At 38.6% G+C, this 26503-nt stretch overlaps 1 long non-coding RNA gene across 1 annotated transcript; it reads right to left on the minus strand.

The window, feature by feature from the left end:
- Positions 1-5746: 5746 nt before the first annotated feature.
- LOC141556529 (uncharacterized) lies at positions 5747-16583 on the minus strand. The gene is made up of 2 exons (XR_012486551.1): positions 10401-16583; positions 5747-6193 (listed from the first exon to the last, which is right to left on the minus strand). It is a non-coding gene; the product is annotated as an uncharacterized LOC141556529 (long non-coding RNA).
- Positions 16584-26503: the final 9920 nt, after the last annotated feature.

Below are 26503 nucleotides of genomic sequence, written 5' to 3' on the forward strand. Positions count from 1 at the left end.
CATCCAACCTGCTTCAGGCCTGGATCGTTGTTAGAGCTCTATGCTCGGGCACAATTCTTTAAGAATTGCTGCGATTGACGAAAGGTCTCCTTTTGTCTCGCTCTCTTGTCTCTACAGATAAGGGAGAGGCTGCAAAAAGTTGAAAAGGCTTTTTACCTGTCCACTATCTAGACACATCTGATTTTAGCAGATGCTGGGTTTGGAGAAGGCTACAGAGACAAAAGGCCTCCTTTTGCATCTCAAGGAATTTCTAACCAGACCTTAACCTTGCTTCCAAACCTTGCAAAAAAAACATCTTTTTACTCATCTAGGTTTTCAGCCTGTAAATTCATTTACAGGGGACTCTAGCAGAAAATTTGCTAGACTATGATTGGCTGGCTTATGTTTTAACTTTGTATTATTGTCCTGACTCAGTTTCCCTAATTATCCTGACTCACTCCTGCCTCAGTTTCCCTGCCTCTTAGTTCTGCAAACCTCCCCCCCCCCCGCCTCTATCTTATGTTTCAGAATAGCAGAATGTCTCTCCCATTACAAGTTAATGGGAATCTCTTATCAAAACTTCTTGAATTCTCTTGTGTGGAATTAGACAAATGTATATATATACAGAATTGTATGATTGTATTTGCATTGGGTGTTTTTAAAAACAAACTGATTTGTATGAATAATGTTCACTTATGAAAGATCTACTTGGATATAAACTCATTGGGACAAATTCCTTATTGTTATCAACACAAGGTTATGATAAATATTTGTTTAGAATTTATGTATGGTTCTTCTAGGATGGTAAATGGGAAAAAGAAATGGGTTTGCTAGAACTTCCACTGTTACCAAGGGCAGTCTACCTGCCCATTGGTCGGCTCAAACTTGTGAATTGTATGCTTTAAATCAAGGATTGAAATTATTGCGGGACTAGGATGGGACTGTATATATATATACATACACTGATTTGAGATATACCTGGGGTGTGATGCATGGATTTGGAAGGATTTGGGAGAAAAGAGGGACTGGAAAACATTCTGGAATGTAGCAGTAATACATGTAAAGGGACATGAGATGGGAAGTTGTTTTGGGGTAAGGGGAACTAGATTAGCAAATGAGGAGGCCAAGGGAGCTGGAGACCAGGAGATTTCTCATATAATGGCCTTGATAACTGTATTTCCCCCAGTCTACCCTCTCCCAGTTTTACTCAGAAGGAAAAGAGAAGGCCTCAACTCTTGAAGCAGTTGAGAACTCGGAAGGTTTATGGAAATGTCATTATGTCATCTTTGTGGGGGGGAGGCCCCCTAGGGATGGGAGACCCTTTTACATATTTTCAAGGGAACAAATTGCTCTAAAGGGTGATTATTGGATCTGTGGTTTAACTGTCTATACTCACCTACCTCTTAATTGGACAGGGATTTGTTATATTGGACCAAGGCCAAATGACATGGAAATCTAGTAAGAGAGATCACTAAGAACATTAGGAAACTTGCTTGTGTTTCCTGTACAGATGCGGACCTCACTGTTCAATACTTCTTGGTGGTCCTTGTTTGAGAAGCTGGTGGAAGCAGCTCCTTTGGCTTGGCCTTCTAGCCCTTAGTGGTGTTATATTACTCCCTATCTGCATCCCTTGTTTGATCAGATTAATAACAAGAATTGTCCAAAACTCATTATCTGGAATGATCAGGTTTGGAAGAGAAAGCTGAAGGGTCTGTTAGATGGATGTTGTTAAAAGGGCAAGGGTGGAGTCAGTGGCCCAAGGCCAATAGGAACCAGAAGGAAGTGAGGAATTCATAGGGAATGTGAGATTATGTTACAAAAATTTGAAGAGATCTCAGTGTACAAAATAAGAAGAGGGTCTGAACGAGATGAGGTGAGATCTTTCAAGACAGTTGTGAAAATCGATTAAGGCTTCCTCTACTTCAGAGTTTGAGTAGGCCTGAAGGACTCTGAACATCCGAGTCAAGGGCATAATTGCGTTCCCCTCTCATGATACCTCCTCCCTATTTCAGCTAAATATGGGCAACTATGTACTTACTGGTCAAGTTCAATTTCATGGGCAGATCTCAAGTTTAGAATGTAAGACTCTCAGCCAATGAGGATGAGGGTCAGTGGTGGGAGGGGGTGTTTTGCATTAGGGATTAAAGGGGCTGTCCTGCCCATAGGAGGCGCTTCCTCTCTTCGATGGTCTGCTCAAAGGGTGGGACGCCCTTCTCCCGAGAATGTATAATAAACTTTGCTTTTCTCTAGAGCTCTCTCCAGCTTTTTTATTAAATGGTGACCCCTCACCATTTCCGTACCACACACCACTAAAGAACAAGTATAAGGAGTCCAACAGATTAACTTGTCTTTTAGAGAGACTGCATCCTGTGAAAAATATAGTGGACTAAATTATTTATCTGATTCAGTCTATAGCATTTCAGTGGGATAATAACTGGTCCAACCCGGTCTGGAAGCAGCTGTGCATAACAGCAGAGGGAGCATGGAGGTGGGAGTGGTGGGAGGAAGTAACTGCTTCTTGGGTATTTCTCATAAAAACTGATCTATTTTGGTTTCATTTGTATACTAACTCAATTAAATACTTTATCATTATTATTATTGTTATCATTTCAACATATTGCTAATTATTTAATGTTTAATAATTGTTTATTAAATTATTAATTGACATAATGTTAAATAATAAGAGTGGGATTGAATCTACTTTGCCCCCATTTTAACTTTCCTAGCTTATTAAGAAGACATCTGCATCTATCAATTAATTATAAGCTTTAAAGCCAAATGGAAAAAGCCTGAAATCTGTTCAATAAATCAAAATAATACCAATTAAAGAGGTCTGTGACAATTAACTATGGGATTTTGTGATGACCTCTGGACATGTATAAAAGCATTAAGCTTGGTGGAATGGGGTTTTGAGAAATTGAAGCAAGGGGGAAAAAATGTATGCTCTGATAAGGTTCTGATTTAGACAGGAGGAAGGAGAGATCTGTGCTTTTTGCCTTGGCCAGGTGTCCTTCCCTCCTCAAAATCAGTTTGACCAAAGGAGGACTTTCCATTTCCTTGGTCCAAAAGTTGTTGGATTTCCTATCAGAAAAGGCATTTTCAGATGAGCTAGTGGCAGCGTCTCTGTTAAGAACTAAGGATAGACACAGACTCAACATGCTCAACAGCAATTTCACTAATAAAGAAAAGGACTTTCAACATCAGTTGGAAGGCTATCACAAACCTTTGGGAAGATATTTCATACCAATTGGATTTGTTGTACCACCTGAGTAAATATCTTTTCCTAAAAGACTGACTCACTAGATTGACCCGACCTGCGGGTCTCGAACTAGGGGGGTCTGAAGCCGCGTGCCAACCTGTAAGCAAAGCTAGTAAGGCGACAACCTGGGAATGGGTGAAGAAAGCAAGAGGCGGAGACAACTCTGTGCAAAGCAGAATAGCTCATTTATTGAAGGAAAGTACAAGGCTTATATATGTTTCCAGAGTATAGGTTTGAAAAAACAGTTCTGTGACTATGTGACTAGGGGAACGTTTGATGATTAAGGAACATCTGGTGGTAGATATGTGTGACCTTGTGATATTTTATGGCAGGATGCTCTCAGGCTATGAAAGAATGCTTTATTGCCCACACCTGGGCTTTATGACCTTCAAGGCAGGATGTTCTCATGCTTCACTGTATTGCTTATCAGTTCTTTGGTATTTGGGGTGTGGGGCAGAGCTCCAGCATGTCCCCCTTCTTCAATTAGAAAATAGGAGGGAAGGCATTTTGACTCAGAAGAATCACGTCTAGCCAATTTGAAATTTTAATTATTATAATCCTGTTGTTATGGTTTTTCTCATTTCTATGCATAGGGAGGAGAGCACTGAACAGAGCGGAGAATTAGCAGAGGCTTCTATCCCTAGGGTCAGATGGTCCACTGCGACCAACAGCTATGGGGAACACCAATTTTTGTTGAGTTTGTCTGTCTTTGTTAGGCCGTTGAGTCATAGGTGGTCCTGTCTATTCTATGGTAGGCAGAATTCCTAATGACCATATGTATTGCAGGCCGATTTGAGACAGGTATCAAGCATACAGTCCTGATGATCTTCCGGTGCTCGTGTGTTGCTGAGGTCAGTACCTTTCTGCCTTTCAGGGAACAGCCAGTGCATTATGAGTTTTGCATCTCCATCTCCGTATTTCTCTCCCCTAGCAAGAGTATGAGAAAGCCTGGCCTTTTATAAAGGCTTATCAGCCAATTAGAGGTTAGAATTTGAGGGATTAATTCTTATGAATATCATTTTGCCTTCTCTCTTATCAAAGGTGGGAAAAAAGATTTTTGTGAGAGTAAAGGCCAATGCCTATTGATGTACAACAATTTGCATTACATCAGATAACTGTGAGATTTTATTTAACATTATCCGATCCAAACTTTCTTGATGCCGCCAAGCAGCATTGTTTTTTATCATAAATTGTGGTAGACTCGCAGCTAAAAAAGCTATCTCCTGTTGTTTTTTATATATTTGCATTTCCTCTATCACATTAAGAGCCAAATTAACCAATGATATAGCTGTATCAAAAGAACTGTCTCGTTTCATTCTAGTTAATTTTCTTATCATGTCTATAGACAAAGAAGGATTTTTACCAAAAAATTATTTAAGGGTTTGGCACATACATCTGTGCAGGTGTGGGGTACGGAAGGGCTTTCTTAGTTGACTCGTTCCGTATTGTCTGTATCTTGACAGTTCTTTATTAATTGTCTATGCCCAGGGAGGGAGCCACTCTTCTCTGGAGCACAAACATCTCTAGGAATGGCTAGTTCCTATCATCTAGTGTCAAAAATATACAGAGTTCATGGAACGGTCAAGTTCCCATAATTTGGAAGCTGAGGCCTGTTAGATTTGAGTGAGCTTATAATCCTAATATGAAATTTTAAATTTCTTAATCATTTGGCCTTAAGATCACGAAAATAATAAGAGGACTGAGCTAAGGGAGTAAAATTAGAATAAATTGTTTTCATCTTCCGATACATATAGCAATTACACATACAGTATTACAAAAAGAACAACAATAATAATATGGGTATGGCTAAACTATTAAAATAAATGGTAGCGCTACCTGATCTAAATAAGAAATCATACCAATGGTGGTTAGTATCTGATGTCACTAAATGAGAGGCCTCGATAAGTTGTCCTGCAGCTATAAGAGTCTGTATTCAATGTTCATTTAATGCGCGCTGATTAGACTCTAATAGTTTCTTTATAACTAAAGATCTGTTTAGGATATCCATATATATGAAGTAAAGCAAAGTAATTAGGTAAGACAAAAGGTAACACATGAAATTAACACATAACAGCCCATATCTTAACTTGACAATACACAATAGTTCCAGTACACCAAAAAGAAATACACATAGCATTTTCAGGTCATTGTTTTTTCCATGCTTCTGGTAAATTAAACATATGATCCCACATTGCAACAATCTTTGAGCATTTTCTTTTTGTATCAAGGTATACATATTTTGTAAAGGGTATTTGGTCCACTTAAATAATTTACTAATATTTCAAGTAAAACCCAAACTAGTAATAATACTATCATTAAAAAACTTGTAAGAATTGGCCTTGACATTTTAACGTATTTTGGTAGGGTAGGATCATTGTGGGCAACTATTGAGCATTTACAGTCAAAGCTTGAGAAACATCTTGCCCAGCACTGTGCAGTCTGCTGGCCAAGGTCTCAAGGTCTATTGAATTAACTATACCCAAACCAGTTCCAGCACCACCAAATAGGGTATCATACCAGGTTCTTTTCTTTCTAACACAATTCATCAGAGGAGGAAAAGTTACATTATTGGTACAAGTTTTAGGAACTCTTATGATTGATGGAGGATGTTTTGTAGGAGGGGGAGGTGTCAGTAATAGATATTTTATCTAATAGTGAGGTTTCAATACCGCCATCAAGATTTTACATGCACAGTTCATCAGTTGCTTTTCAATGTTTGTCTCAGTTTCTTCTCTGCATTCAGTTGGGAAGTCCACACTCTCGGAGTCCACCAGTCCTTTAATTCTGATGTGCTGGGTCCACTCTCTTTCCTGTGTAGCACTGCTGTATCTGGATCTGGATCAGTCCTTTCCAGCTTGGGGTCAGCTTGTCCTCCTTCCATGTCCGAGCCAGGACCCCGTCTCCAAGCTAGAACTTATGCACTGTGAATCCTAAGGAGGAGTCTGAGCAATAAGCCTGTTTAGTTGTAAAGTTTTCAGATGTTACAGTAAAGACATAACATATTTCCTTAAAAACAAATCCTTGGTTTCAAATATTCGATACAAGGAAGAATTTTGAATCCCTTTTGGATAAGGGTGACCATACAATAATTCATAAGGTGACAATTCCACATCTCTTCAGGGGTTTTGTTTTAATTCTTAATAAGGCAAGGGGAAGGCACTTGGTCCAGGGCAATTGTGTCTCTAATGCCAATTCAGTCAGTTGCTGTTTAATTTCCTTATCCACCCTTTCCACTTTACATGATGAGGGAGGATGCTATAGCTTGGGCCACAGATTGGAGGATTTTAGCTGTGAAACAGGTGCCTTGGCCTAAATCTACCTGCTCCACCATCTCATACCCTGGAATGATATGCTCAAGAAGTACTTTTACAATTACTGAGGCTGTTGCCCAGGCAAGGGGAATGGCCTCCACCCATAAGGTCAGATGGTCCACTATGACCAACAACTATTTGAGACACCCCACTGACAGCAGCTCAGTAAAGTCCACCTGTATGCTTTAGAAAGGCCTGATACCAGGAGGCCTTCTTCCTTTTAGGTTTGTCATTGGGCCGTCCTATTCATCCTCTGACAAACAGGACACCTGCTGACCAGTTGCCTGCTATTGTGTACAAGCCAGTGCCACAGACCTAGTCAGCACCACATCATACAGGTCTTGGACACCCCAATGACTGCCCTGATGTAAATGTTGGGGTACATGTCTCATACCTGCTGTGGTCAGTACCTCTCTGTCATTAGGGAGGAGCCAGTGCCCCTCTTTTATCCTTCTGAGCACCAAGACTTTTAGATTTCCTGCTTCTCTTCTGGGGTAAGGGAAGGTGGAGGCACTGGAGGCAGAAATGCCAGAATTAGCACCATCATCTCCTCTGTACTTACAGATTCCTCTTCTCCAGGCCGCTTTGCTTCCTCATCTGCAAAGCAGTTTCTCCTTATCTCAAATGAATTTCCTCTTTGGTGCCCCTGCACATGAATCACTGCAGCATTCTTAGGTAACATAAGATTAGTCAAAATTTCAGTGACCAATGCCCTGTGTGGCAATCCCTTTCCTTTACTGTTTACCATTCCCCTTTCTTCCCATATTTCCCAAATATATGAACAATTCCCCAAGCATATTTTGAATCAGTCCTTCAAGCAATTTTAGGGCTTGATTTACTGCATATAATTGACAAATTTTGAGCTGACCATTCTTTTGGCAAGAATCCAGCTTGAACCAGAGTCAAATCTTCCCATTAACAATAGCATAACCATTTTTCCTTTTCCCATTAACTATTTGTGAAGAACCATCTATGAACTATTCAGTGCCTTTCAACAGAGGGACTTCCTACAAATCTTCCCTAACCTTAGTTTAAGATTTGGACAATCATGTTCAAGGGACACATGTTCCCCAGAGGAAGCGGATAAGAATATGGCTGGATTAAAGTTATGGGTCTGGTGAGAGTGCCAAATCATCTCTTTCCAATAATACTGTTTCATATTTTAAAATCCTTGAATCAGTTAGCCACCTCCTGGCCTCTTTGATTCAGAATTGATTGAACCTGGTGCAGGACATTCACTATTAAACTCCCCCAAAGGTTAATTTCTCACTTTTCTTCTACCAAAAGTGCTGTGGCTGGCCTCGCTTTAATTGTGATAATACTCCTAAAACCACATTGTTTACTGTATTTACATATTGAACTATATCAGGCTTCTCTTCCAACAAATGACTTAATAAAGTCTTAGTTAATAATGCATATTCATCAATCCAGGTTCTACAATACTCCACCAATCCTAGACATCTCTGCAGACTCTTTTTCGTTCTAGGCTTAGTAATTTGAAGAATCCCCTCCACCTATACAGGATCTAGTTTCTTTTTTCCTAAGCTTATAAAATGGCCTAAATATTTTACCTCATGTTCCACAAATTGCAATTTGTCTTAAGAAATTCTCAATCCCTGTGCTCCTAAATAATTTAACAAACTGATAGTGACTTGGACAAGGTCACTTTTTTTCTTCCTGTCACAAAAAGATCATCTACATTTTGTAAGACTTTTAACAATAAGAAATTTATCCCAGAATGTTCACACAATTCTTATATACCCAAGTAGATGTTTTATAAGTTGAATATTGTACCAATTATTTTGTTTTTAAAATACCCAATACACAGAAAAATCCCAAATTACATATTGCCATAACAAAAACATTTTCAAAAGGACAAAGGCAAGAACTATTATACTTGGAGTCCCTGTAAATAATTGGCATCAATTAATTAAAACTTCTATTTTCACATAAAGGAATCTGAAAAATTCTTAAAAACATCAATTAAACATTTTTTTTTATAAATAACCCTTTCAGACTATATATCACATTTCTGATCATATTCTTTAAACACAAAAAACATTATATATCTAAGGAAACAAATGTTCAATAAATTAACATCTTGTAAGAGCAGCTTGACCCTTTATCAGTTTGCTTTCTTCAACCAAAACCAGCTGCAGCTTCCTACTGCTGTTCTCCCCCTGCAAAAACACATCCTGTCTCACAGTCATCTCTCCGTGACTCCCCTTTCCAACCAGTTCCTTCTTTTCCCCACTGATTTCTTCTTGAAATCTTTTGCTCCCACTAATCAATCCTTCTTAAATCACCTTCATTCTCCTGTCCCATCTCTCTGTCTCTCTCTTCCCAATGCTTACTTACTTAAACCTAACACTTCCAAACCAATAACTCTTCTGACTTCATTTAAACTATTAATTGCTTTTGTAAATCAATCTCTCTTGTCCCTTTTCTTTAATCACCTTTTTTTTAAACTTTAAACTTTAAGATTCATAACCCATAATGATAACAAATTACCCAATGTTTCAGAAGCAAACCAAATAGTTTTTCTTTTTTTTTTCTTTTTTTCTTCTGCCTGAGTGCTTCAAGGCCACTAGTAAGAAGCTTCCCAGGCGGTATTAAGCAGATAAGATTGTAATGCCGTTACTCCCCTTTAGCAGGCTTTGAAAATCTGCTTTTCAGAGAAAACTTTCCCACCAGTTTAAAATAGTCAAGTTTTTTCTTTTGTTTTACTTACAAATTGGTACAACAGGTTAAAAAGTTTAAAATCACAAACAATTTTTATATTAAGTAACATTAAAATAATCAATTCCCAAATTTCTTAATCATTGTTTTTTTTTTTTTTTAAACTTAACAAAGCTCTTAAATCACTAAAACAAACTAGAGGCTTTTCCTAGGACTCCCGCTGCCAGAGAGAAGTTTGTTTCACCTTGAACATTCTTCCCTCCCAGAATTCAAACAGAGCTTCTCTAAACTTCAAAGCCCATTTTACTGCATTTCTCTGTCTTCACAGGGAATGCCTAGATATTCCATGATTTAAGACCACTCTGAAAGAATTACTATTCTGAATGAATTCCAATTTCCACAATTCAGCCTGTTATTTTTCTAAGCCTGTAACACAGAGGCTGAATTCTTATCTCTTATGAGCTTGCTAACTTTTAACACAGAACAAAAAATTCAGACAAACATACACAGACAGACACAGAGCTCTATTTTTTCTATCCAGGCTCTGCATGCTTTTAAGTTAAGATCCACTCCATTCTTTTTACAGAGTTTATATAATTGTGAAGCATATACTCCTGAATCTGTTGGCTTGATATGGGCTTTAACTATTTTTTGTCCCATGCCTCATCTAACTGCATCTAAGCAGTCAGGCTGTTTGCCTCTTCTTGATTCTAAAAATCAAGGAGCGCGTCTTTCTCTGTTCATTTTTGTAGAGGGAATTTTAAGAGGCAATGTGTGGGAAGGGATTGCATAGAGGCAGCACGAGACAGCGGCCGTAGATAAGATTCTGCATTGATAATTAATTGTCTTATTCCGCCGTCAGAAGCGGCACTTTCTACAACTTCATTGATTAAAGTCCAATAAGGGAAAACATTTATGGGGACGGAATCAGGTCCTTCTCGTTTAAGAACTTCATTCAGATCACGACCTACTCTCTGCCACTTAGCGGGGTGTATTTCTGGACCGTTTATTATAAACCAGGGACAAATTTTGTCAATATAGATAAAGAATTTTATAAGATCCTTTTTCTTAACTTTTAAGCCTCTTTCTCTAAAGCTTTCTTTAAGGTCTTTTATAAAAGCTTATTCTTTAGAGAGTTGGGAACCCATGAATGCGGCAGATGGCATACTCACCGTTCACAGTCTTTTGATTGCTGAAGTAGGGTGGTCTGGCCAGACGGGTATGTTCCTTCTCCTCGCCGATCTGCCGGGCTGCCAGGAATCTTCAGGTCCCTGTTCGAGGGCGCCAATTGACCCGACCTGCGGGTCTCAAACTAGGGGGGTCTGAAGCCGCGTGCCAACCTGTAAGCAAAGCTGGTAAGGCTACAACCTGGGAATGGGTGAAGAAAGCAAGAGGCAGAGACAACTCTGTGCAAAGCAGAATAGCTCATTTATTGAAGGAAAGTACAAGGCTTATATATGTTTCCAGAGTATAGGTTTGAAAAAACAGTTCTGTGACTATGTGACTAGGGGAACGTTTGATGATTAAGGAACATCTGGTGGTAGATATGTGTGACCTTGTGATATTTTATGGCAGGATGCTCTCAGGCTATGAAAGAATGCTTTATTGCTCACACCTGGGCTTTATGACCTTCAAGGCAGGATGTTCTCATGCTTCACTGTATTGCTTATCAGTTCTTTGGTATTTGGGGTGTGGGGCAGGGGCTCCAGCACTAGATAATTTTCAACTAATAATCTTGGAATAAAGTTTTAAGCTGATGGCAGTCACCCTAACTCCTCATTGGTAGCCTTAGAATCCTGAGGGAGAGGTAGCCATGTTTTAGATACTTGACTAATCTGTGACAGTAGGAAGTGGGATAAGGATTTTCCTGAGTTTACAAGCACAAGCACCTCACAAGCACCAACATAAACAATTTTTTATACAAAGAAGAGTAAAAGAGAATTACATCCTTGCACATGAATTTCTATACATAGGTATAGCTTGAAAATATATATGTGCATATATATTCATTTATTTCAAATTTATCTTGGAAGTTCCAAAATTGCTTAGCTTGTCTGTTCCCCTTTTTGAACTTCCTTCTTATTTCTCCAGCTGTTTTCAGATGATCAATTGGTATTCTTTTATTTTTATTTTTTCAAAGCACTGATATCCCTTCCCCCCATAAAAGCCATATAGAAAGGCAAACATGTCTAGGACTTAATTGGCTTGGGGATGGAGTAAGGCTCCTTTTACCCCAGTTTCTCTGACTATATCAGTGCATCCTGGTCATCTAAGGGCATAAAAAGGCCCACCACTGAGTCCTTCAAATTTAGTAGGTGTCCCAAGAAAATAGATATCAGGATACTTTGTCTCAGTTGAACAAAAATTTTCATATGGAATTATGGAAAGATTGTATCTACTTTAACAAAGTCTTATTGTCCTTGTTGAATATCCTTTCGATGTTAGGGCTAATCAACTCCATTTTTTTACTTGGTTTTTAACATAGTACCTGAACTAACAGATACTGACCTGAATCAGACCCATTTCTAATAACTGAGTCAAGTCAAATCAACAAGAATTTATTAATGTGCCTTAAACTCTTACTTTTGATAAGCACTGTCCTTGTACGTAGTTATAAAAAAAGGCAAAAAGTTCCTGCCTCACAGTGCTTACATTCTAACAAGGTTAATGGGGAAGGACTAAAGGACAACACATAAACAATGAGAAATTGAGAAAATCAAATTGATTCTACACATTTGTTTTATAATTTATTTCATTCTGTATCTCTGCCAACATTTTGTATAACTTTCCAAGTCATATTTTGTTTGTCTCGAGTTAAGTTTAGTAATTTAGTCTTACTGAAATTTACTGTTCTCTATGTTTACATCAAGGAAAAAATGTTTTCTTTGTACCATTAGCTGTTATAGGCCAGAACTCTGAACTTGAAACAAAGATGCTAACTCAGTGGAATTGATGAGACAATGGTTATCTAGTTTATCATGGTGCTTAATAGTTCTCTAGTTCAGTACATGTACTTAGTACTTAATATAGTTTTATAAGATTCATGCCTATGATAATGTAATTATAAGAAAGCATATAACCTGGGACAAACTCAGCCAGAGTCAGAGCCAGAGAAGACAAGTGGACTGGAGGTGGGAGCTCAAGCTCGTAGAGCCAAGGAGAGACAGATTCATTCCATCGTGCACTTTTGTGGCAGCTGGAGGCTGAAGCACAAGCCCTTGGACTCAGAAAGATTCATTCATCCCATCTCACACCACTGTGGTGGCAGGGCTTTCCACCCCAGGGGCCCCAGGCAAGGAAACTAAATTGTGAAGGAGATAATAAAGGATTTGGACTTTAATACCTGGCTATTCTTGTGGTGATTAGATGATCTATAAGTTTCATTCCATTTCAATGGAGTACTAGCCTGGCTCAAAGCAAGCTATGCCTACAGCACCAGAGGAAGAACCTGGTGGGTCAATGTAGCATCTCCCATCCCTGTGGAAACTGGGATTGCTTGTAGATGGCAGGAGTACATTGGACCAGACTAGGCTGTTACCTGATACACTAACAGGATTTATATTTATCAATACATGAAAACAAACTTCAGTGACTATTAATATAAATGAGTCCTCTGGGAATCCTGGAGCTGAATCCCAAAAGTACCAGTAAATGAGAGGTGCAGTGGATAGAGTGTCAGGCCCCAAGTCAGAAAGACTTATCTTCCTGGTTCAAATCTGGCAACAGGCACTTACTACCTGTGTGATCTTGGAAAACTGTTTGTCTCAGTTGCTTGTCTGAAAAGCTGAAGAAGGAAATTGCAGACCACTTCAGTATCTTTGTCAAGAAAACCCCAAATGGAATAATGGAAAGGCAAATATGATTGAAAAATGCTTGAACAGCTGGTAAATGTGTCTCATACTGGTATTCATGACAAGATTTCCTTTCTGCCAAGATAGAGGCCATGTATTTCTCTCCAAGATTATGTTTTGGCAAATTTCCATTGTTAGGATTACCAGGTGAGAACTCAGATTGTCTGGACAGTGACAAGATGAGAACTTAGATTGTCTGGACAGTGACAAGGTGAGAATTCAGGTTGTGTGGACAATTACAAGGTGAGAACTCAGGTTGACTTGACAGTTCTCTGGCTCAGACCTTTGGCTCAGGCCTTTAAAGGGAGTTTACACCTTAGGAATTCTAAGAGGAGCAAGTTCATTGGTGGAAGTATTTCCCCACGCCCCATTGAGTTCTCACCTGCCTATTCTCTGGGAGGATAAAAGAAGGGCAGCATTGGGTCTGAGAGAATCTACTCTGGGATAGAGTTTTGACGCCAGGCAGGCTGAAAGGAGACCAGTCTGATTTGAGAAAGGACAAGAGCTGGAGGAGATTCAGAGCTCCCAAGAAACCTGCGCACAGAGGAAAAGATTTTACAGATCTCCTCCCAGAGAAGGATTATAATTGAGCAGACGACTGGACCCTCACAATTCAAGAACATTCCATTCCATTAGTCAAATAAACCTGGGATACTTACAATTCCAAATGAGGAGAATGTAGGAGACTGCTGTAATTGCAAATCAGCAGTAGTCTGATGGCTAGCCTCTGATGAGTTTTACATTTATAAATTATTAAGTTTTATTTCTGATTGACTACCTAAGCTTTTGATAAGGTGACATACTTATCTTTACTGTAGTTTTCTCAGTCAGAGCTACCTGGAAGCAGGAAGAGTTTTGCTGTAAGAGAATATGACATATGAGAATATGAATATAAGAGCTTTTATGGCCTCCTTACCCAGCTAAACAATGAAGTCCCAGGAAAGTGCAAATCAAAGGAAGGGCTGTAATAATAGCTGAAAGCCACTACAGGGAGTTTGATGATTTACTAGCTACCAATTCCCCAGGCATCTCCTCCTAAAAATTAATTGGCACAATTGCCAAGATATGGGATTCTTGCTCTCTTTCCTTGATACCAGGCCCTACTCAACCCAGATAAGTGTTAGTGTTGATGCTTCATTTCACCAGATCTCAGTAAATTTAACTTTATTTCCATTATTTCTAACTGCCCTTCTTTATTCTATTTCCTATCAATAAAGCTGATTTGCTTTACTTTATCTCTACTTATTTTCTTGTAGTGCTCTATCCTTCTGTGTACTGTACCTTGGTATGCCAAATCTTATTCAACTTATATTAAGATAATTATCAAAAAAACAGAAGCCCAAAGAAATAGAGTAGTTGAGCAGTGGAATAAGGTTACATTCACAGGACAAAATAGTCAATGACTATAATAATCTAGTGTTTGACAAACCCAAAGACCCCAGCTTTTGGGATTAGAACTCACTATTTGACAAAAACTGCTGAGAAAATTGGAAACTAGCATGGCAGAAAGTAGGCATTGACCCACATGTGAAACTATATACCAAGATAAGGTTGAAATGGATTCATGATTTAGACATAAAGGGTGATATTATTAGAAGTACAAAGGATAATTTGCCTCTCATATTTGTGGAGAAGGAAGGAATTTGTAGCCAAAGAAGAACTGGAGTTCATTATTGAACATAAAATAGATAATTTTGATTATATTAAATTAAAGGTTTTGTACAAATAAAACTAGTGCAGATAAGATTAAAAGGGAAGCAATAAACTGGGAAAAGATTTTTATATTCAAAGGTTCTGATAAAGGTCTCATTTCTAAAATATATAGAGAATTGACTCAAATTTATAAGAATTAAAGCCATTCTTCAATTGATAGTCAAAGAATATAAACAGATAATTTTCAGATGAAGAAATTAAAACCATTTCTAGTCATATGAAAAAGTGCTCTAAATCACACTACTCACCTCAGATTTGCTACGATGACAGGAAAAGATATTGGAGGGGACACTAATACATTGTTAGTAGAGTTGTGAACTGATCCAACCATTCTGGAGAAAAATTTGGAACTATGCCTAAAGGGTTATTGTTAGTATTCTTATAAGGTGCTAAGTCGGTTGTCTAATTTAGCATGGTACTTAACAGTTCTCTAGTTCAGAATTCACACCTTTAAAAAAGAATATAAAAGGACAAGCCCACTAGGAGTTCCAAGAGATTCATTTCTAGGATTGACTTCCGGGAGATTCATAAGCCCACCCACAAGCCCACTCTCAGGGAGGAGATTCAGAGTCAAGATTCATTCCCACTTCCACGTTTGTGCTAGCTGGAGACATTTGAACAAGAGCTCTCGGGAACCAAGAAGAGAAGGCCTCCAGAAAACTAGCTGAGCCCTAAGTGAAGGAGATAAGATTTTGGAAGAAACAATAAAGAATTCGGACTTTAACTCCTGGCTGCATTTGAGATGATTAATGAAACTGAACTGAACTGAAACTAAGGCTGCCTCCAGAAGCTCCCCAAGAGATCTGCTCCAAGAGAACGATTACAATCTAGAGAAGAGAACATTACAGGTTATCAAAATGTGCATGACCTTTGATCCAGCAATGTTTCTGCTGGGTTTATAGCCCAAAGAAATCATAAAAGAAAGAAAGGGAGCCACATGTGCAAAAATGTTTATAGCAGCCCTTTTTATTATAATGTGAATTGGATAACTTTGCCATTTAAGAGAGGGGGTGGGGGAAAAGGGGGAAAATTGAGATACAAGGTTTTGCAAGGCTTAATCCTGAAAAATTATCCCTGGATATGTTTTGAAAATATAAATCTTTAATAATAATAAAAAACCAAAACCAAAACCAAAAAACAAAAACAAAAACAAAAAACAAACAAACAAAAAAAAAACCCAGAAGCCCAAGTCCTGGATTGGTATGTCAGAAATCCAAGAAGTCATTGCATGTTTTTGTTTCTTAGCTTCACAGGGCCAATCAATGTAAAGAGCTGAAAATATGAAAAAGTGTACTTGAATCAGACAACTGAGCACTTAAGGCTAATTACTTATTTGCTATGAGACAATGACTCTATTAGCATATGTTTGGAAAAATGGCTCTTTTCACCATTGCTACTGGCTCAATGTTTGATGTTAAGATAGAGGGTGGGGTGAGAGAGGGAAGACTTCACTTGGCAGCAGGACAAGAAGGAAAAGATGGAGATTTTGGACTCCAAAATGGAGAAGAGATCTTTGGCAAAACTCCTGGAAGTTTGCCTGCTTTTTTCACTTCTCCCCCTAAAGACCAAGGACTTTTACATATCTTGATTCTGGCTGATTCTGAGGCCTCCAGGGAGCTAGCTTGGATATAATAATTTGGCACCCAATGTGGACTAAGGACCCTAATTTCACTGAAGAAGTCCTGGTGATCAGGAAATAGAGTGAGTATTTTAACAGACAAACAGGGAACTTACTTTGTTAAGAGCTGAACTAGTAACTCTCCTTTTCTAGCTGAAATGGGGCAGATATTAGGAAAAGATTCTCCTCCACCCCCAACCCCAACCCCACCCAGAGGAAGATCTAAAGGAAGCATACTTAGACTAATTAAGAGGCAAGGTTTGATTGTAACTTGGGAGCAGATTGATGGACTTGTGGATATATTAGAATGCATGTCCCTTTGGTTCTTCAAGGAAGAAGAAATAGAGTCAGATAATTGGAAAAGAGTAGTATATAACTATGTGAACATTATAATGATAAAGGTCCTCATTCAATTTCTAAGGAAACATTCTATTTGTATAACTTAATACAATTGACCTTAAAGAATTTCACAAATTACAGAAAAAAGAAAAGTCTTAAGAAGAGCCACATAAGGAAATATGAGGAGAAAGAGGAAAAGAAAGGAGAGATTAATGGAAATATTGACAGAGGGAATGAGGATTCAAGTGAACTTGAAGGGTATACTGATTCTCACTCTCACAATCCAGCTTCAACTTTGCCTACACCTGAGATGCCTGTTGGCCTGCCCCCATCAACTTCACCTTCCTGGGTGAAGGGAGGAGGAGTGGGAGGAGCAGTGATATCACAATCACCTCCCCTCCCAGCAATCACCCCCTTCTATGCCTAGATTACAAAGGGCATTACTTAAAGCCAAAGAGGGAGGGAAGAATACAGCTGATTTGAGAATAGAAATGTATCCTGTGATTGAACAGCTTAACTCTTCATGTCAAGAAAGCAGAAGATACATTCCTTTTGACCTAGAAATTATCAAAGATCTGAAAAAGCCTTTCATTCTTTATAGGGCTTCATCATCTTATGTTAAGATGTTATTACACAATTTGGCTTATGAAATTTTAACCCCTACTGATTGGAAATCTATAGCAAGGACATGCTTAGAACTTGGACAAAATTTGTTGTGGCTTTCTGAATATAGTGAACTCTGTAGGATACAGGCCCAACAAAATAGTCATAGTGGAGTTAATACTCCAATCACCTGTGACCAACTAACAGGTGTAGGCTCTTATGCAGACATTTCAGCACAGATTAATTACCCCATAGCAGAATATGAGCAAATTGCTGTTGCTGCTATCAAAGCATGGGGTTTTATCCCAGGTAAACAGGACAGAGGAGAGGCCTTCACGAAAATAGCACAAGAGCCAAATGAACCCTTTGCTGATTTTGTGGGATGTCTGCAGACAGCTGTCATACGAACTATTAGTGAAAATGCATCAACAGAAATTATGATAAGGCAACTTGCTAAAGAAAATGCTAATGAGGTTTGTAGAAGAATTATACTAGAACTACACAAGGATGCTCCTGTAGAGGAGATCATAAGACACTATGCCACAGTAGGCATAAATATATTTTATAGCCAGGCTATGATGCTGATTTCCCAAGATCCGAACATGGGAACACAGGGTCCTTTTTGGCAAGGGACTTCCAGAGAGACTCATCAATGCTTTCAATGTGGTAAAGTAGGGCATCTGAAAGCTCAATGTTGACAGAGAGACAGAGTGAGAAAACAGGGTGGGAGAATAAGACCCAAAACCCCATGTTCAAAATGCAACAGAGGCTTCCATTGGGCATCAGAATGTAGACTGATTCAGGGAAATGGGATGGGGGGGTCCCAGAACAAAAAATACTTGGGGCATGATGGCAGCTGATGCTACACCCAGAGAGCATATAGAATTTCAGTACTCAGACATGACCAATCAGCCAGGAAACCATCTGATGGGAGAAAGGGATTATACAACCAATCAGTCAAGAAGCAATCTGATGGGAGAAAGGGATTACAATTGGGGCGAATAGAGTTGTATGCAGCTGGGACTACTGAGATATCTCCTGGAGAAGTGAATTCTGTTCCTCTCCAGCCTATAGATCCCTTGCCTCCAGGCAGAGTAAGCTTGACCATTTCACTTCCTGAGAGTACTTACAAAAGTAAGTAAATCATCCAACTGATATGGGAAACTGAGGAATGTGTAGATAATATCCCAGTCACTAATACAGATAGACAATGTGTGACTTATCAACGAGGAGAAGTAGTAGCATCAGATTTACTGATACAGACTCCTAATAAGAAATCTGGTGATAGTTGCCCAGATTCTGACTCCGAGCAACAGAATCAAGTAATATTCTTGACTTTAGCAGTTACAGCTGACCAACCTATGCTCATTTTCTATATAAATGGCATACCATTAGGAGGATTGATAGACACAGGTGCAGATTGTAAAGTCATTAGAGGTACCAATGTCTCAGTCACTGGCCAAATATTAAGGCAGACACTGACGTAGGAGAATCAATAGCAGCTGCAGTTAATGCTATTCCTTTGAGATGACCTTTTGAAAGTGAAACAGAAGTTTTTATTCCTTTTATAGTTGAAAAAATCCCCATCAATCTGTGGGGAAGAGACATTTTACAACATTAGGATTAAAAATGAGTACTCTGGGTTTTTAGGCAGGGCTGCTGTTGAAGGCCTTCCAACACTCTCACCTGTTCCTATTCAATGGAAAACTGATACACCAGTGTGGATAGAACAGTGGCCTTTAGCTAACGAGAAAATTCAGGTCTTATTAGATATAGTACAGGAGCAATTTGACCAAGGACATTTACAAACTTCTCTAAGTCCTTGGAATTCCTCAGTATTTGTTATAAGAAAGAAATCTGGAAAATAGAGGATGTTGACTGATTTAAGAAAAGTAAATGGACAGATGGAAACTATGGGAACACTTTAGCCTGTACTTCAATCTCCTACTCAATTGTCTAGAGAATGGCCTTAAGACATTAAGGATTGTTTTTATTCTATCCCTCTAGATAAAGAGGATATGAAAAGATTTGCCTTCTCAGTGCCCAGCGTTAACTTAGCTGAGCCTTATAAAAGATATGAATGGACAGTTTTGCCTCAGGGAATGAAAAACAGCCCTATTATGTGTCAAATGCTACTACTGCTACTCCTACTCCAGTAAGAAAAGCATTTCCAAAAGTAATGTTATTACATTACATGGATGATGTATTGGGATGTGCATCTGAGAAACAAATGTTAGAAACATGTCTACAAAAGACCATGGAAACACTAAGGAACTACAAATGGCACATAGCTCCAGAAAAAAATCAAAGACATGCTCCTTTTCAATATTTAGGATAGGAAGTATACCCTAAGGTTCCTTCAGTACAAAAACTTTTCTTAAGAACAAAGAAGCTAAACACCTTAAATGACTTTCAGAAATTGATAGGAGAGATCCAATGATGCATCCAGTGTTAGGCTTAACTATCTATCAATTGCAACCATTGTATAACATTTTAAGGGGAGACAGTGCTTTTAAACTCACCATGCCAGCTTACAAAAGGTCAAAAGGTTTTGAGAGAAGTTGAACTGGCTTTATCCAATGCGGTTGACTCACTCAAAAACCCTTGGAAACATCAGTTTTTGCTACAAAAGAGGCACCCACAGCAGTTCATCAAGGAGTGTGATAGAGTGGGTGAACCTCCCAGCACAACCAGACCAAAACCTTACTTCTTACCCGGTGCTTGTGGCTAGAATTTTATTAAAGGCCATTAAGCAAGCAGTACAATTAAGGCCTGACAGGATATACACCTTTTATATTAATGCACAAATTAATGTATGCTATGAAACCATTCCAGATAGCAAATTTTATTGGCCACAGCTCAAAACTTTACACACGGATCTCCATTAAAGATAACCAGACTATCACATAATTGCCAATGGATTCTTGAAGAAAAGGTTTCTAATGGTTTCTAAAGTTCCTTTTAAAGGACTATTTTTACAGATGCATCCAAATATAATATTTGTGCTGTATACTCTCATGACTTAAGTACAAAGAGAGAACTCTTTTTCAGTCCACTCAGCAGAATGAATTGTATGCAATCATTCTTGCTTTTGCTGATTATCCAGGAGATATAAACATAATATCTTATTTGGCCTATTCAGTAGGTATGGTACAAAGAATTGCCATAGCCCAAAGAACTTTAAGAGCAAGTGAGAAAGCATCCTGTAAGATTTATATCTTGCGTGTCCACTCACATAGTGGACTTCCAGGTCCTATTTTTGACGTAATTTAAAGGCAAATAGCTTTCTACCCATGTTGGCCAATACAGTTTTATTTCAGGAAGCCCAAAAATCTCATTCTAAATATCATCAGGCTGCTTGAACTTTACATTTGCAATTTGGGATAACAAAAGAGGAAGCTAGGAGCATAGTAAAAGCCTGTACAGCTTGCCTTCCTTTCCATGCTCCTACGCTCCCTCTAGGAAAGAACCCTCATGGTTTGCAACCCAATGAAATTTGGCAAATGGATGTGATCCATTATAAATCTTTTGGTTGTCTGTCTTTTATCCATGTAGTAGTATCCATGTGTAGACACCTTTTCAGGATTCACTTTTTCAATACCAGCAGTAAAAGAGACAGCCCAAATGGTCACTAAATTCCTTATATAAGCATTTGGAATTATGGTTGTGCCACAAGCAAGAAAAATAGATAATGGACCTGCATATACTTCTAAACACTTTGTACACTTTTTGTGCACAGTATAAGATTTTACACACCACTGGCATACTCTTTAATTCTCAAGGACAGGCAATAGCAGAGAGGAGAAACAGAGCCATTAAAATGCTCCTCCAAAAACAAAGGGGGAGCCACACGTAACCCTAGAGAACTTCTAAATTTAGCTCTTTATATTATTAACTTCTTGATTTCTGACAAAGATGCACTGGCGCCAGCAGACAAGTTTTATAACCCACCAGAAAGGCAGTGTCCAGTGCGAGCAGCTTCACTATCTTTAAATAATTGTTAGGTGATGTGGAGAGATCCAGAAAGTGGTGAATGGAAGGGATCAGATAGGTTAACTGCTTGGGGGAGAGGGTTTGCTTGTATCTCTACAGATGGAGAAGGAATCAAATGGGTGCCAACGAGTCGTATTTGCCTTGTCCATTGGAGAGAGATGGAGCAGACCCTTGAAATGAAGGAGAAGACCCAAGAAAATTCGGGTGGTTCCATCGCTCTCTGTGCCCACCCCTGAAAGAGTATAGAAGTTATGGCAAGTGACTAGTGGACATAAAAATTGTTATTGAGACTGATCCAGGACTTCAAAACCTCAGGAATCATTGGAATCTCTGAGACATGATAAGAGTGTTGCAAGACTTCAAAAACTTGCAGGGATAATTGGATTCCCTGACACATAAAGTAATGGACAATAGTTTGGTTTTGGACTCTCTTAGTTGTGGAAGGAGGTATATGTGTGATTGTTATTTACATACCCTCCTTCTAGGACTTCAGGAAATCTTTTACACAACATGTTGATTCATATTGTTTGTTATATCACTACTTGCATGTTCAATTCATGTTTGTTACACCACATTAGCCTGCACCAGCTGGGGGGAAGAGTCATCACTGCTAGCTGTGCTTTATTGCTATATGCTTGTGTAATACCTCCCAAGCTGATGGATTTGTGCATACCTGTTTCTAGTAAGACCCTTGAGCCCAGAAACTGCTAATTATATCTGGTTTGACTTTCTACCTCCCTTTGGTGTTTTTCATCTCTCTTGCTGAGAAGTCAGGGGAAGAGTGTGATCACTTCCTTTTTGGTGTTTTCACCTCCTTTCCTGAGAAGTCAGGAAAATTCTTGTGTTCTAAAACAAAATACTGGTGCTCTAAAACAAAAGAAAGCAAGAAAAGGCTGAAACCATGAAAAGGTGTACTTGAATCAAACAACTGAGCACTTAAGGCTAATTACCTATTTGATATGAGACAATGACTCTATTAGCATATGTTTGGAAAATACTCAATGTCTGATGTTGAGATAATAGTAGGAAAGGATTAGAAGGTGGGGTGAGAGAAGGGAGACTTCAATTGGGGGCAGGTTGAGGAGAAGAAAGGTGGAGATTCTGGACTCCAGAACAGAGAAGAGATCTTTGGCAAAACTCCTGCAAGTTTGCCTGCTTCTTTCACTCCTCCTCCTAAAGACCAAGGACTTTTACTTATCCTGACTGGCTAATCCTGAGGCCTCCAGGGAGCTAGCTTGGACTTAACAAATCAGGAAAAGTAATATTCTAGCTTGCAATTATTATCCTGAATAGTACCAGAAAATGATTGTGAATTTAGTAGAAAGATCTTTTTTTAAGTCTTCTATACCAGATCCATTTAAAATTGAAGCCTCCTATGGGCTAAATATTTTGCTAGAGCAAGGGTAGGGGAACATCTTGACTGAGGGCCATATAAGGCCAGAGAAAAAACTAAGAGTTAGGTACAACCTTGAATTCTATAAGTCAATAGTTTTGTATGGAATGTTATAAATATCTAAAATATTAGTTATGTAGTCCAAAAAAAAAAAAAAAAAAAAAAAAGGCTCCCTATCCCTGTGCTAGAAGAACACAGGTAATTAGATAATTCTAGATGGATGGTGATGGATGGACCTCATCTCACCTGTTCAATAACTGAGTAAGTAGGCAGATCCTTTTCAAAAGTGACTTAATGTTATCTTGGGGAACTTTAAATTCTAGAAGCCAAATGGTTTGGCCACCCCCAAATGGCTATTAAAAACTCCTTAATTTGGTGTCTATGGATAGAAAGCTTCCCAAACAATCTCTACTGTGTTCTAAGAGCTCAGAGAGAGAGAGTCTGCCCAGTGGCTCACTTTTGGTCTTCCAGAATTGTAACTTGTTTTAGGCACCCCTTGAAGAAAAAGATACTTGTGGGTAAATTGGTAAATGGGGCTCATGAGGATATTTATGGAGAATGTGAGTTTTCCAAAACCCAGTACCTAGTAAGCATCTAGGCTTTTGTTTTTAGAAGTTAGGGAAGTGAATATCAGTGACTTATTTTAAATAAACAATCATTTGTGTTCTCCCTATATATACAATGTATTCTTCCAAATTTGACCAATGGGCCTAGTCCCTGGATTTTTTTAGTTGTTCTCCCATTCCTCATTCCTTATATGGGCCACCATCTCATATAGGGCTTCAATCTTTGTGTTCTCATCTGGCTCCGGTCAGCATTAGATCACTGATGTTTTTACTGATTTCAGGAAGTTGAGCCTCTTTCAGGTCTGCCTATCAAACTGGCAAAATGAGAGTTCAGATAGCTTAGAGAAAAATAAGGATATATTGGACCTTTCCCAAGTGAAGGTGAACTAGTACTGATTAATCCCAACCACAATAATAGAGAATAATGGTATGAGTAAGGTTGACAACCTCTTAGTCAATGGAAGTAAACTATCTAGCCCATTCATTATATTAATGCGGTCATAATTAGTTGCAGCTATAGACAGGATAACTTTATTCACCTTTGTTTACTCTAAGCTTCCAGCTGCCATTTGCCAACAGGGAGTTGATATAAATGAATTCTAGATTTGATGATCATTGAAATCTTTCACATAGTCCTTCCTCTCTCCTTACCCACTTTTTTTGGCTATAATCTATGAGAAGGCAACTACACAGAATTTTCTTTGGCTCTATATAATAGAGCTATATAACTGCCCTAGAGATGGATAAAAAGGGCCCATATGGGTACCAAACTCCAAGAGGTCATGTCTCTTGCCTCAATGGCCTATCCTCCACAATTCCCTATGGAAACTGATGATTTTATTGAAAGTCTCTGGGTATGACAATACTCTGGCTGCCAATGTCTGGCACTTGATTATCCAAATGGAGCAGAAAACCTTAGGCTTGGGTTGGACTGAAAAGGCTTATCTCTTGTTACATAGCCTCATATTTTTACTAGCATTGTCACTAGACTGTCAATTGATAGTCTCCCTATGTAATGTCCAGCTAAGCTCTCTGGTGGGCCTCGGGATCAGCCTGAGCGAGGCTTTGGGCTTAGTTGGGGAATGAAGTGAAGGAGGCAGGAGAGTAGACATTTGCTGGTCAAAGATGGAGTCTGGAGCCTGAATTCTTCTCTGTGACTACTATCATCGCAGCTAAGAGAGAGCCCTCTGTCTCTGGGACTCCCTTAAAATACCCCACACGACCACACTGGGCATAAGAAGCTGTAGAACATCACATCACCAATTACCCTAGGTATAAGCCAACTACATTAGCCACATTATTACATTACATTACATCAAGTATCAAGAACTATTATCTCACACTGAGTAGTACTTAACTACAAGCACCCAGTTGTCTTAGATTCAAGTACACCCTTTCAGAGTTACATCCCTATCAGTCCCATGTTTCAGAAATCATACTCAAAGTTCCTTCTGAAGAGTTTTCTCCATCCATCAAAGGAGTGGCAATTCAGCTTCTTTAGGATCATTAACAACTAGGGAATGTTTTTTCAAGATACCAGATCCAAACTATTCTGGCACCAATCAAGCCTCTAGAATCTTGGACGTGGTGAACTTTTGCCTAACTTTGACAGAAATCAAGTCTCTCATGTTGACTAGCTTCAAACTATAGGGCCCTGTATCTACTTTCCAGTTCTCTATGTGTAATTTTCTATTAATGTTCCTTGAAGGTGGGGACTGACTTGGTTAAATTTGTAAGGGCATGGTACTTAGTAAGCACGTTATGTTTTATCTTTAATATTACTTTGATATTCACCATTCAAATCCTTTTAATTCATTGGGGGATTTGAGGCTTAACATACCTTTCTTTCATTAAACAAAATATGTATTAGTTTTTAATACTTTCTAAAAGCCATATGGAGTCCCAAGTTGATCCTTCTGATAATGCTAAAAAATTCTGGAACAGATCTGACAGAGGTCAATTCAGAGGTTCAGGTCTGGGATCAGAAGTGAAACACATTAATCAAAAAAGTTTAATAGCATGTGAAGAATATAGCAGGAACATGTAGTTGGGCACAGCTTTCCTACCTGCCATTTGCTATTGTGAGGTGTCCAGTAAACAGAGAGAAGCCCCCTGAATAATCAGTGAGCATTTCTACTGAGGCAGCCAGGAAGTTATGGCATAATTTGATCTGTAGTACCCCAGAACAATTCAAACTTCAAAGATGTTTTCATTTCATTTTAGGGGATTATTTAAAACTGTGTCCTCCAGTTAGCTTTTCCCCCCCACATTTTTGAAGCAGCAAAGCAAAATCATTAACTGGATACCTTTGTGAATGTGGCTACTACTGACAAGGGAATAGCTATTTAAAGAATCTATAATAGAAAAACTTGAACACCTTTAGTTAACAATCCAACTAAATGTGATCATCAGGACGGAGTTGTGCTTGCCCTTTAGTATAAGAGCATAGTAGGATTTAAATGCTAACATTAGCATTCTTGATAATGACAATAGGGCAATTATGTAGGGATAGGCCTATGTTTGGTTTATAAAATTTTAATTTTGTGAACTTTAAGAGGGCAGAGATCATTTTAGGATTGTCCTATTGTCCTAGCATCATTTTCCACTTATAGTACAGATGATTCAGGAGGCAACCTTTGAGTCAACTTTGATTCTTCTCACTCCTGTATATACATCGTTGGCATTTAAAAAAAAAAAAATCTATTCCATCTTGAATTCATACCTTCTTTCCACTTACATCTTCCCTAGTTGTTCATCACCTTCATCTGGTCTAAAGGAAATTTTCTAATATTACCTCCATTTAAAGGCCCTCAACAATTTGGATTTTACCAACCTTTTCAAACTTATTTCATGTTGCAAATGGTTAACAGTTCCCCAAACTTGACATGCCATTTTGTTTTTACAGGTTATACGTGTTCTTTGCCTTGGATACATTTCTTTTATTGCCTTTCATTTTCTTCAAGGATCAGTACTACTTTCATCTTGGAGCTTTACCTTCACTGTGTTGCCTACTATAGTCCTTCTTCACAGTACATATTCTTTTATATGAGTATATTATTATACTCTCATACATTCATGAAGCACTCTAGATTTCTGGTCTTTGCCCCATCATTTTCTACCTTCACACTGCCCCATCTAAGATACTTGAAGGCAGGAAATGATTCATAGCACAATGTTTTACACATAGTAAATACTTATT

This window comes from Sminthopsis crassicaudata, chromosome 2 (assembly GCF_048593235.1).
Source record: "Sminthopsis crassicaudata isolate SCR6 chromosome 2, ASM4859323v1, whole genome shotgun sequence".
Taxonomy (NCBI): domain Eukaryota; kingdom Metazoa; phylum Chordata; class Mammalia; order Dasyuromorphia; family Dasyuridae; genus Sminthopsis; species Sminthopsis crassicaudata.